The sequence below is a fragment of the Salmo salar genome, chromosome 08 (genome assembly GCF_965601325.2).
Source record: "Salmo salar chromosome 08, fSalSal1, whole genome shotgun sequence".
Classification (NCBI taxonomy): domain Eukaryota; kingdom Metazoa; phylum Chordata; class Actinopteri; order Salmoniformes; family Salmonidae; genus Salmo; species Salmo salar.
Genome location: NC_138298.1, coordinates 29,011,032 through 29,024,938, shown reverse-complemented (window position 1 = coordinate 29,024,938; position 13,907 = coordinate 29,011,032).

Genomic DNA, 13,907 nt, shown 5'->3' with positions numbered 1-13,907 from the left:
GTAGTCTCTTACCTTGGGGTGGTCAGTGTTATTATAGAGCAGTAGTCTCTTACTTTGGGGTGGTCAGTGTTATTATAGAGCAGTAGTCTCTTACCTTGGGGTGGTCAGTGTTATTATAGATCAGTAGTCTCTTACTATGGGGGGTCAGTTGTGTGTCATCCACCCATTTCCAGGTCCCCTCAGTAACAGAGTCAGTCAGACCAATCCAGGCTTCTGGAACTGAGTAAAACTTATTGGTGAATGTCTGTTGTGACAGAAAACAACGTTCTTAATACAAGCCCTCTCTCTCGCTCTCTCTGCGATGATTCCACCTAGTGGTTAAAGTGAGAGTTGAATACACCATAGAGGTATTCCAGACATGCTCATGGTCTTTTCTCAATTCATCCTTCCTTGTATCCTCTCGGTCTCTTCGATTCCTTCTCAAATCGCATTGGATAATATTGTCCAATGGGAGGACCATTCACTTTTTCTTCTAATAGGAAGGAGATGGGAGTAGAAGAGACAGGAGGAGATAAGAGGAGAGGAGACAGGAAACGGGAGGAGAGGATATGGAAGTAAAGGATATGGGAGAATGGAGCCTTAGTGTCAGAGAGACAGAGGAGGAAGAAGACAATTAAGAGAATGAGGAAGAGAGAAAAAATAAGACAAATAATTGTTGTTTAGATTTAGAGGAGAGTATGTAGACATTCTGTACTCTGTATTTCACACAGAGTGAGTCTATGCAACTAATTATGTGTCAAGGTTAAGCACATTTTTACTCCTGAACGTATTTAGGGGTTTCAATACTTTCTGACTCAAGACATTTCAGATTTAAAAAAAATAGAAAAACACATTTCCACTTTGACATTATGAGTTATTGTGTGTAGGATAGTGACAATAAAATCTCAATTTAATCCATTTAAAAATTCAGCGTGTAAACAACAAAATGTGGAAAAAGTCTAGGCTGTGAATACTTTCTGAAGGCACTGTAGCTGGTATCATGACTTTCAGCATGACAATCAACATCATAACTAAGAGTGAGAGAGAACTATATCTCACAGATCCAGGAACTGTTATATGAACACGGATAGTCATGCCATGTTCCTTGGTCTGATAAACTGTGAGTTAACAACACACAGTTCTCCACTCCACCACCATTAGGCTGTCCACTCCCCCAGGACCTGCAGTAGAAACAACAGAGTTAGACTGACCACTCTCTCAGACCCTAGAGTATGAACAACACAGAGTTAGACTGGAAACGCTCTCAGAACTTAGAGTACGAACAACACACAGAATCAGTCCTACCCCTTACACTGTGGTCAGTATTATTAGAGCAGTAGTCTCTTACCTTGGGGTGGTCAGTGGGTTGCTGTCCACCCATTTCCAGGTCCCCTCAGGACAGAGTTAGTCAGACCAATCCAGAAACCCTTGTTGAGGTTTCTGGATTGGTGAGAAAGATACTGATATTGTCAACTACTATAGACTACATGTGTTAAATACTGGAACATACATTACTGACCAAGGGATGTTTGATCATACCCCCCCCACCGCACCATCTCTCTCTCTCACTCACTCACTCACTCACTCACTCACTCACTCACTCACTCACTCACTCACTCACTCACTCACTCACTCACTCACTCACTCACTCACTCACTCACTCACTCACTCACTCACTCACTCACTCACTCACTCTCACCTGTTCCTTTTCACTGTTTACGATCACCAGGTCTGCTCCTCTCCCCAGACAGTCCTGTCTCCTCTCCTCCCAGATTGTAGTCTTAGTAGACAGGAAGTAACAACTGCATTCAAACTTCTTCCAGCCTTCAGGACAGGTTTGTTCTACATGACAAAAACATTTTCCATCTTATTATTCTGCACCTATTATTGTAGAATACAAACACAGTTGACTGCATATTAGATATGTGATGTTATGATCATTTATTAGGTGAACTCACTCAGATTAGAGAACTTTCTCATGAGATCATCTTTCTCTTTCTGTTGCTGGTCTCTCTCTCTTTAGTCAGCTTGTTATAACTGGTTTGTAGCTGTTCTCTCTCTCTTCAGTCAGGTTGTTGTAACTGGTCTGTAGCTGGTCTCTCTCTCTCTGTTGAGTCATGATGACCAATGACTCCATCTGTAAAAGGGAAAAGTTAATCAAACATGTAACTACCACACCATTGATGATTATGTATGATTAAGTATGCTACTTAAGTCTCAGTGACAACATATTAAACTTACAGTAGACAGACAGGCCTATGATCCCAGCCAGTAGGAGAACACACAGCAGCCCCAGACACACTGCAGCAACTCCAGAGGGTCTCTTCCACCACTGAAAATGTACTGAATCACATTTGTGTGTGTGTGTGTGTGTGTTTTACTGTATCATCCACGATTGGGACAAATAAATAAAATAAGATTGTATTTGTCACATGTGCAGTATCCAACAGGTGTTTTAAGAAAAAAAACTAAAAGAAAATACATTTAAAGAGCAGCAGTAAAATAACAATAGCGAGGCTATAAACAGGGGTTACCGGTACGGAGTCAGTGTGCGGGAGCACTGGTGTCGAGGTAATTGAGGTAATATGTACATGTAGGTAGAGTTATTAAAATGACTATGCATAGATAATAAACAGAGTAGCAGCAGGGTAAAAGAGGGGGGGGGCAATGCAAATAGTTTGGGTAGCCATTTGATTAGATGTTCAGGAGTCTTATGGCTTGGGGGTAGAAGCTGTTTAGAAGCCTCTTGGACCTAGACTTGGCGCTCCGGTACCGCTTGCCATGCGGTAGCAGAGAGAACAGTCTATGACTAGAGTGGCTAGAGTCTTTGACAATGTTTTGGACCTTCCTCTGACACCGCCTGGTGTAGAGGTCCTGGATGGCAGGAAGTTTGGCCCAGTGATGTACTGGGCTGAATGCACTACCCTTTGTAGTGCCTTGCGGTCGGAGGCCGAGCAGTTGCCATACTAGTCAGTGACGCAACCAATCAGGATGCTCTCGGTGGTGCAGCTGTAGAACCTTTTGAGGATCTGAGGACCCATGCCAAATCTTTTCAGTCAGTTGTGCCCTCTTTTCAGGTTTTGTTGTGCCCTCTTCACGAACGTCTTGATGTGCTTGGACCATGTTAGTTTGTTGGTAATGTGGACACCAACGAACTTGAAACCCTCAACCTGCTCCACTACAGCCCCGTCGATGAGAATGGGGGCGTACTCGGTCCTCCTTTTCCTGTAGTCCGCAATCATCTCCTTTGTCTTGATCAGGTTGAGGGAGAGGTTGTTGTCCTTGCACCACACGGCCAGGTCTCTGACCTCCTCCTTATAGGCTGTCTCGTCGTTGTCAGTGATCAGGCCTACCACTGTTGTGTCATCGACAAATTTAATGATGGTGTTGGAGTCGTGCCTGGCCATGCAGTCATGAGTGAACAGGAGGTACGGGAGTACAGGAGGGGACTGAGCACACACCCCTGAGGGGCCCCCGTGTTGAGGATCAGCGTGGAGGATGTGTTGTTACCTACCATTACCACCTGGGGGCGGCCCGTCAGGAAGTCCAGGATCCAGTTGCAGATGGAGGTGTTTAGTCCCAGGATTCCTAGCTTAGTGATGAGCTTTGAGGGCACTATGGTGTTGAACGCTGATCTGTGGTCAATGAATAGCATTCTCACATAGGTGTTCCTTTTGTCCAGGTGTGAAAGGGCAGTGTGGAGTGCAATAGAGATTGCATCATCTGGATCTTTTTTGGCAGTATGGAAATTGGAGTGGGTCTAGGGTTTCTGGGATAATGGTGTTGATGTGAGCCATGACCAGCCTTTCACTAACTGTTGCTACGGGTTGGTAGTCATTTAGGCATGTTACCTTAGTGTTCTTGGGCACAGGGACTATGGTGGACTGCTTGAATCATGTTGGAATTACACTCAGACAGGGAGAGGTCAAAAATGTCAGTGAAGACACTTGCAAGTTGGTCAGCACGTACTCAGAGTACACGACCTGGTAATCCGCCTGGTCCTGCGGCCTTGTGAATGTTGACCTGTTTAAAGGTCTTACTCACATCGGCTACGGAGAGCGTGATCACACAATCGTCCAGAACAAAGCTATAATGCTACAAAGCTATATTACTACATGGTAATCTCACCTGTTTAATGTGTGTGCACACGTGTAATCTTACCTGAAGCAACAACTCCATCTCGTGGACCGAGCTTGAAGGCTCTTATGTTGGAATATAATTGGCCATCAATGTCCGTGTTCTTCATTGCATCAGGCTCCTCGTCTTCAAATCCATCTGGGAATTCATAGACTCCCTCTGACATCTTAACACACTTGTGACCAAATACAGTAACCTCTACTTCTAACCTCAACTCTAATGTACATCTATAGCTGTGTCTTCTCCCTGCAAAGTGCTGTGTCTGTGTGACTTTAGGTAGTGAAACTCTATATCAGTCAACCATTGTGAAGGGGAAATTGTGAAATTAGCACAACACTGGCCACCATGTGACTCCCACCAGCCTTAGTGTGATAATATACTACATGATATGACTCCCACCAGCCTTAGTGTGATAATATACTACATGATATGACACCCACCAGCCTTAGTTTGATAATATAATACATGATATGACTCCCACCAGTCTTAGTTTGATAATATAATACATGATATGACTCCCACCAGTCTTAGTGTGATAATATACTACATGATATGACTCCCACCAGCCTTAGTTTGATAATATAATACATGATATGACTCCCACCAGTCTTAGTTTGATAATATAATACATGATATGACTCCCACCAGCCTTAGTTTGATAATATAATACATGATATGACTCCCACCAGTCTTAGTTTGATAATATAATACATGATATGACTCCTACCAGCCTTAGTTTGATAATATAATACATGATATGACTTCATATCATGCTATATAAAGCATTTGTGAATTCATAGTGTCCCAATTTTGGATGTGCTAAAAATGATTTGGGATTCTGTTAATTGACATATAAACTACATATATCCTGACTGAGTTTACAGCACCACCAGCCTTCAAATGGAGAGCACATTATGGATCTCACTCTGTGACTGGTGGTGTAGGAGGAAGTTGACCCTAGACGATGATCTTGGGTCAGTTTTGCATTTCCACCACCTTGGGGTTGTCAGTGTTATTAGATTTTAAATGGGACTGATTTGTGACGTCAATATACGTGTGTGTTTTATGTGTGTACGTGTGTGTGTGTATTTGAGTATCAGTGTAAGTATATGTGAGTGTGTGGGTAGAGTCTAGTGAGTGTACATAGAGACAGTGCAAGAGAGTCAGTGTAAAAAAAAAAAAGGTGTCAATGTAAATACAGACATGTTTTTTTCAGATTTAAAAGGAGAATTGCCTTTTTTGGAACAAGAACCAAAAGTTTATTTGTATTTTTTTTAATGAAATTTTAAGATATATCTTCAGTGCTCCTGGAATGACATCTATGAACATGATTTGAAGCAATATGTAATTTGTTAACCTCTCTGGGCCAGTGGGACGCTTGCGTCCCACCTACTCAACAGCCAGTGGAATCCCGTGGCGTGATATTCAAATACCTTAGAAATGCTATTACTTCAATTTCTCAAACATATGACTATTTTACACCATTTTAAAGACTCTCATTAATCTAACCACACTGTCCGATTTCAAAAAATCTTTACAACGAAAGCAAAACATTAGATTATGTCAGAAGAGTACACAGCCAGAAATAATCAGACACCCATTTTTCAAGCTAGCATATAATGTCACATAAACCCAAACCACAGCTAAATGCAGCACAAACCTTTGATGATCTTCATCAGATGACAATCCTAGGACATTATGTTATACAATACATGCATGTTTTGTTCAATGAAGTTCATATTTATATCAAAAACCAGCTTTTTACATTAGCATGTGACTAGCATGTGACTAGCATTCCCACCGAAACTTCCGGTGAATTTACTAAATTACTCACGATAAACGTTCACAAAAAACATAACAATTATTTTAAGAATTATAGATACAGAACTCCTTTATGCAATCGCTATGTCCGATTTTAAAATAGCTTTTCGGTGAAAGCACATTTTGCAATATTCTGAGTAGATAGCCCAGCCATCACGGGCTAGCTATTTAGACACCCACCAAGTTTAGCCCTCACCAAAGTCAGATTTACAATAAGAAAAATTTGATTACCTTTGTTGTTCTTCGTCAGAATGCACTCCCAGGACTTCTACTTCAATAACAAATGTTGGTTTGGTTCAAAATAATCCATAGTTATGTTCAAATATCCTCTGCTTTGTTCGTGCGTTCAAGACACTATCCGAAAGCTAAAGAAGGGTGACGCGCCCGACGCGTTTCGTGACAAATAATTTCTAAATATTCCATTACCGTACTTCGAAGCATGTCAACCGCTGTTTAACCTCTATGGGCTAGGTGGGACGCTAGCGTGCCACCCGTGGTGCACTCCATCAACAGCAGGTGCATTTCAAGAGCGGCAAATTTGAATCCAAATAAATGTCAAAATTCAAATTTTTCAAAAATACAACTATTTTACACCATTTGAAAGATAAACATCTCCTTAATCTAACCACGTTTTACGATTTCAAAAAGGTTTTACGGCGAAAGCATAAATTTAGAGTATGTTAGGACAGTACATTTACAAGAGTTGTGTGTAATGTTTTGTCAAGTCAAAGACAGGGTCACCAAAACCATAAAACCAGCTAAAATGATGCACTAACCTTTTACAATCTCCATCAGATGACACTCCTAGGACATTATGTTAGACAATGCATGCATTTTTAGTTCTATCAAGTTCATATTTATATCCAAAAACAGCGTTTTACTATGGCATTGATGTTGAGGAAATCGTTTCCCTCCAATAACCGGCAGTCAAGTCAGCGTCACAAATTAAATAATTAAAATTAGAAAACATTGGTAAAATATTATATTGTCATTTAAAGAATTATAGATTTACATCTCTTGAACGCAATCAACTTGCCAGATTTAAAAATAACCTTACTGGGAAATCACACTTTGCAATAATCTGAGCACTGCGCCCAGAAAAATACGCGTTGCGATACAGACTAGACGTCATGTTGGGGAGATCTAAAATCGAAAATACTATGTAAATAATCCATTACCTTTGATTCTCTTCATCAGATGTCACTTCTAGGTATCACAGGTCCATAACGAATGTAGTTTTGTTCAAAAAAGCTCATCATTTATGTCCAAAAATCTCCGTCTTGTTAGCACATGATCTAAGCCAGCCGGACTTCTCGTCATGAACGAGGGGAAAAAATATATTTACGTTCGTTCAAACATGTCAAACGTTGTATAGCATAAATCATTAGGGCCTTTTTTAACCAGAACATGAATAATATTCAAGGTGGACGAATGCATACTCTTTTATAACGTATTGGAACAAGGATACCCAACATGAACTCGCGTGCCAGGTGTCTAATGGGACATCATCGTTCCATGGCTCTTGTTCGGTCAGATCTCCCTCCAGAAGACTCAAAACACTTTGTAAAGGCTGGTGACATCTAGTGGAAGCAATAGGAAGTGCCAAAATATTCCTCAGCCCCTGTGTTTTTCAATGGGATAGGTTTAAAGTCAATACAACACATCAGGTATCCACTTCCTGTCAGAAAATGTCTCAAGGTTTTGCCTGCCAAATGAGTTCTGTTATACTCACAGACACCATTCAAACAGTTTTAGAAACGTTAGGGTGTTTTCTATCCAAAGCCAATAATTATATGCATATTCTAGTTTCTGGGCAGTAGTAATAACCAGATTAAATCGGGTACGTTTTTTATCCGGCCGTGCAAATACTGCCCCCTACCCCCAACAGGTTAATAACCTCATGGTGTTCCCTTCTATTTGTTCTTATGCAGCTGTGTACTTGTAGTGTGTCATTCATTGTCTCGCGATGTGTCCATCACATAACTACTGAAGTCAGAAAGCTACTACTGCATCTCAGAAAGTAAATACTGTAGGTTTTAAATTAATTCATGAATATGTTCAGAGAGAGAGATTTAATTGATGAAGATGTCTATATATCTTACATTTATAAATGAAATATCAGTGCCATCATCAAATTATCTCACCCTCATCAGCCCTTCCCCACTCTCTCACCTTGTTCTCTCTCTTCATTCAGGTTGTTGTAACTTGTCTGTAGCTGGTCTCTCTCTTTAGTCAGGGTGTTACTACTGGTCGGTTGCTGGTCTCTCTCTTTAGTCAGGGTGTTGTTTCTGGTCTGTAGCTGGTCTTTCTCTTTAGTCTGCTTGTAGTATCTGGTCTGTAGCTGGTCTCTCTCTTTAGTCAGGTTGTTGTATCAGGACTCAATGCAAATATTCCGGGCAGCCATTTGATTGCCTGTTCAGGAGTCTTATGGGTTAACCTCTCTTGGGTAGGTGGCAGTATTTTCACGTCCGGATGAAAAGCGTGCCCAAAGTAAACTGCCTGTTACTCAGGCCCAGAAGCTAGGATATGCATTTAATTAGAAAACACTCTAAAGTTTCTAAAACTGTTAAAATAATGTCTGTGAGTATAACAGAACTGATATGGCAGGCGAAACTCCGAGGACAAACCATCCCAAAAAAAACTAATTCAGCCTACCACTATTTTCAATGGCTGTCACTTTTATTATAAGGCGAAGTCCTCCCAGATTGCAGTTCCTAGGGTTTTCACTAGATGTAAACAGTCTTTAGAAAGAGTTTCAGACTGGTTTTTGGAAAAATGAGCCAGAAATGGTAGTTTTTCTAGGTGGCTCCCATTTTGGCTGTAGTGTTTCCAAGCGTGTGAATGAGAGCGCGTTCTTTGGTATTTCTCTCCGGTAAAGACAATAACGATTCTCCGTCTTAAATGTATCATTTATTTACGTATTAGGGTACCTAAGGTTTGATTATAAACGTTGTTTGACTTGTTTGGAAAAGTTTATTAGTAACGTTTGGATTCATTTTGTATGCATTTTGATGGAGGGAAACTGGGTGGATTATTGACTGAAGTGCGCCAGCTAAACTGAGTTTTTATGGATATAAAGGACAACATTATCAAACAAAAGGACCATTTGTGATGTAACTGGGACCTTTTGGAGTGCCAACAGAAGAAGATCATCAAAGGTAAGGCATTTATATTGCTATTTCTGACTTTCGTGGCACACCTGCCTGGTTGAATATGTTTTTCATGGTTTTGTATGCGGGGCGCTGTCCTCAGATAATCACATGGTGTGCTTTCGTCATAAAGCCTTTTTGAAATCTGACACAGCGGCTAGATTAACAAAAAGTTAAGCTTCATTTTGATGTATTACTCTTGTGATTTTATGAAAGTTAAATATTAATAATTCTGTAGATTGAATTTCGCACTCTGCAATTTCACCGGATATTGGCCAGGTGGGACGCTACCGTCCCACCTGCCCATAAGAAGTTAACCTGTTAGGGCTAGGGGGCAGCATTTGCACGTCTGAATAAAAAAATGTACCCGATTTAATCTGGTTACTAATCCTACCCAGTAACTAGAATATGCATATACTTATTATATATGGATAGAAAACACTCTAAAGTTTCTAAAACTGTTTGAATGGTGTCTGTGAGTATAACAGAACTCATTTGGCAGGCAAAACCCTGAGACATTTTCTGACAGGAAGTGGATACCTGATGTGTTGTATTACCTTTAAACCTATCCCATTGAAAAACACAGGGGCTGAGGAATATTTTGGCACTTCCTATTGCTTCCACTTGATGTCACCAGCCTTTACAAAGTGTTTTGAGTCTTCTGGAGGGAGATCTGACCGAACAAGAGCCATGGAACGATGATGTCCCATTAGACACCTGGCGCGCGAGTTCATGTTGGGTACCCTCGTTCCAATACGTTATAAAAGAGTATGCATTCGTCCACCTTGAATATTATTCATGTTCTGGTTAAAAAAGGCCCTAATGATTTATGCTATACAACGTTTGACATGTTTGAACGAACGTAAATATATTTTTTCCCCTCGTTCATGACGAGAAGTCCGGCTGGCTTAGATCATGTGCTAACAAGACTGAGATTTTTGGACATAAATGATGAGCTTTTTTGAACAAAACTACATTCGTTATGGACCTGTGATACCTGGAAGTGACATCTGATGAAGAGAATCAAAGGTAATGGATTATTTACATAGTATTTTCGATTTTAGATCTCCCCAACATGACGTCTAGTCTGTATCGCAACGCGTATTTTTCTGGGCGCAGTGCTCAGATTATTGCAAAGTGTGATTTCCCAGTAAGGTTATTTTTAAATCTGGCAAGTTGATTGCGTTCAAGAGATGTAAATCTATAATTCTTTAAATGACAATATAATATTTTACCAATGTTTTCTAATTTTAATTATTTAATTTGTGACGCTGACTTGACTGCCGGTTATTGGAGGGAAACGATTTCCTCAACATCACTGCCATAGTAAAACGCTGTTTTTGGATATAAATATGAACTTGATAGAACTAAAAATGCATGCATTGTCTAACATAATGTCCTAGGAGTGTCATCTGATGGAGATTGTAAAAGGTTAGTGCATCATTTTAGCTGGTTTTATGGTTTTGGTGACCCTGTCTTTGACTTGACAAAACATTACACACAACTCTTGTAAATGTACTGTCCTAACATACTCTAAATTTATGCTTTCGCCGTAAAACCTTTTTGAAATCGTAAAACGTGGTTAGATTAAGGAGATGTTTATCTTTCAAAGGGTGTAAAATAGTTGTATGTTTAAAAAATTTGAATTTTGACATTTATTTGGATTCAAATTTGCCGCTCTTGAAATGCACCTGCTGTTGATGGAGTGCACCACGGGTGGCACGCTAGCGTCCCACCTAGCCCATAGAGGTTAACAACTTGTCTATTTTTTGTGTACATACAGGACTGTATCGTCTGCCTACATCTGCATGTTAACTTGTGGGCAAGCAGTGGTAGATAATTTATGTAAACGGTAAACAGAAGGGGGCCTAATACTGACCCTTGTGTGACCCCAATGTTATAGTAAAGAGTGTCCAACTGAGTGTCCCCCAGACGAACTCTTGACAGTTTCTCTTCAGTGCCACCTACGGTAAGGCACAGGAACAGACACAGGGCAGAGGTAACGATATCACAAGAACCTGGATAGCCTTAACATACACCTGTTAGACAGAAAACACAGTACATTGTTGAAGATGTCTGAGGCCATCTATGCTGAGGCAGATATGACCAATAAGGTCAAGTTTGGCAGAGGTGAGATGGTGGAGAGGATTGTGGACACCCTGAGAGATGATGAGAACAACACTAAGAGAGAAGAGACAGTAATAATGGACCAGGAGACCAGCACTCAGGTAACACACAAACACAAAGGTTTATTTGATGTATCTACAGAGCCTGGTAGCTCAGGGAAGAGACCCTTCCCAGTTTTTGCAGTGTGTCTGGGACTGCTGTGTATTCTAATGGCTGAGATCATAGGCCTGGCTGTCTACTGTGAGTTGGTGTCCAAATTCATTGCTTATCACCTAGTTGTAAGAAGTGTTGGTGATTAGGACTATTCACCTGTTGTTTTACCTAGTAACTATGTTGCATCCTAGTAACTGGTTGCATCACTGCCTGATACGGCAACCGCTTGGCTTCCGACCGCAAGGCACTACAGATGGTGGTGCATACGGCCCAGTACAGCACTGGGGCTAAGCTGCCTGCCATCCAGGACCTCTACACCAGGCGGTGTCAAAGGAAGGCCGTAGAACTTGTCAACCCAGCCATCCAAGTCAGAGACTGTTCTCTTTGTTACTGCATGGCAAGCGGTACCGGAGTGGCGAGTCTAGGACCAAAAGGCTTCTCAACAGCTTTTAACAAGTTAACTGAAGCTGTGGTACACATTTCTAAATGGATGACTAATTCTTGCCTATATTAAATATCGCCAAGACTGTTTGTATGTACTCCTCTAAGAAATCCATTGATTCTTCTCAACGAGCTGTTCTTGTTAACGGGGAGATTCTGAAAGTTGTCTAACTTCAGGTATCTCTGTGTCATTTTGGACTCCAACTTGACATGTAAGAAACAGGTGACGGTAGATTATCCAACATTACGTTTATAAGACCTTAACTTCCTCTGGAGAACGCCAAACTATATTGGCATGCTGTGATCTTCTCACATCTGAGATATTGCCTCACATATTGGTCACAAGCAGGAGCTACTCTTCTGAAATCAATTGAATCACTCTACAAACAAACACTTAAGATTTTTGATAAACCGAACAGTTACCACCATTGTCACATCATTCACAAACATAATTTATTCAGTCTGGACAGCTTTAAGCACCTCCAGGAGAACAAGGGCAGTAACTAGAGGTTGATTGCGTTGTACCTTTATTGAGACAGTAAATTCAGTCAATCGGCCTTCTCCGTTAGAGCTAAATGATATATGATGGAATGCAATGCCCATGGACCAGAGAAGCTGCACTCATTATTGTGCTTTTACATTTAACCTGTTGGGGCTAGGGGGCAGTATTTTCACGGCTGGATAAAAAAACGTACCCGATTTAATCTGGTTACTAATCCTACCCAGTAACTAGAATATGCATATACTTATTATATATGGATAGAAAACACCATAAAGTTTCTAAAACTGTTTGAATGGTGTCTGTGAGTATAACAGAACTCATTTGGCAGGCAAAACCCTGAGACATTTTCTGACAGGAAGTGGATACCTGATGTGTTGAATTACCTTTAAGCCTATGCCATTGAAACACACAGGGGTTGATTAATGTTTTGGCACTTCCTATTGCTTCCACTAGATGTCACCAGCCTTTACAAAGTGTTTTGAGTCTTTTACTGTGAGATCTGACCGAACAAGAGCCATGGAACGGTGATGGCCGATTAGACTCTGGCGCGCGAGTTCATGTTGGGTACCCTCGTTCCAATACGTTATAAAAGAGAATGCATTCGTCCACCTTGAATATTATTCATGTTCTGGTTAAAAAAGGCACTAATGATTTATGCTATACAACGTTTGACATGTTTGAACGAACGTAAATATATTTTTTCCCCTCGTTCATGACGAGAAGTCCGGCTGGCTTAGATCATGTGCTAACAACACGGATCTTTTTGGATATAAATGATGAGCTTTTTTGAACAAAACTACATTCGTTATGGACCTGGGATTCCTGGAAGTGACATCTGATGAAGAGAATCAAAGGTAATGGATTATTTACATAGTATTTTCGATTTTAGATCTCTCCAACATGGCCGTTTGTCTGTATAGCAAAGCATATTTTTCTGGGCGCAGTGCTCAGATTATTGCAAAGTGTGATTTCCCAGTAAGGTTATTTTTAAATCTGGCAAGTTGATTGCGTTCAAGAGATGTAAATCTATAATTCTTTTAATGACAATATAATATTTTACCAATGTTTTCTAATTTTAATTATTTAATTTGTGGTGCTGACTTGACTGCCGGTTATTGGAGGGAAACGATTTCCTCAACATCAATGCCATAGTAAAACGCTGTTTTTGGATATAAATATGAACTTGATAGAACTAAAAATGCATGCATTGTCTAACATAATGTCCTAGGAGTGTCATCTGATGGAGATTGTAAAAGGTTAGTGCATCATTTTAGCTGGTTTTATGGTTTTGGTGACCCTGTCTTTGAATTGACAAAACATTACACACAGCTATTGTCAATGTACTCTCCTAACATAATTTAACTTTATGCTTTCGCCGTAAAACCTTTTTGAAATCGGACAACGTGGTTAGATTAAGGAGATGTTTATCTTTCAAAGGGTGTAAGATAGTTGTATGTTTGAAAAATTTGAATTTTGACATTTATTTGGTTTCAAATTTGCCGCTCTTGAAATGCACCTGCTGTTGATGGAGTGCACCACGGGGGGACGCTAGCGTCCCACCTAGCCCATAGAGGTTAAATTGAAAACATGGCTCAAAT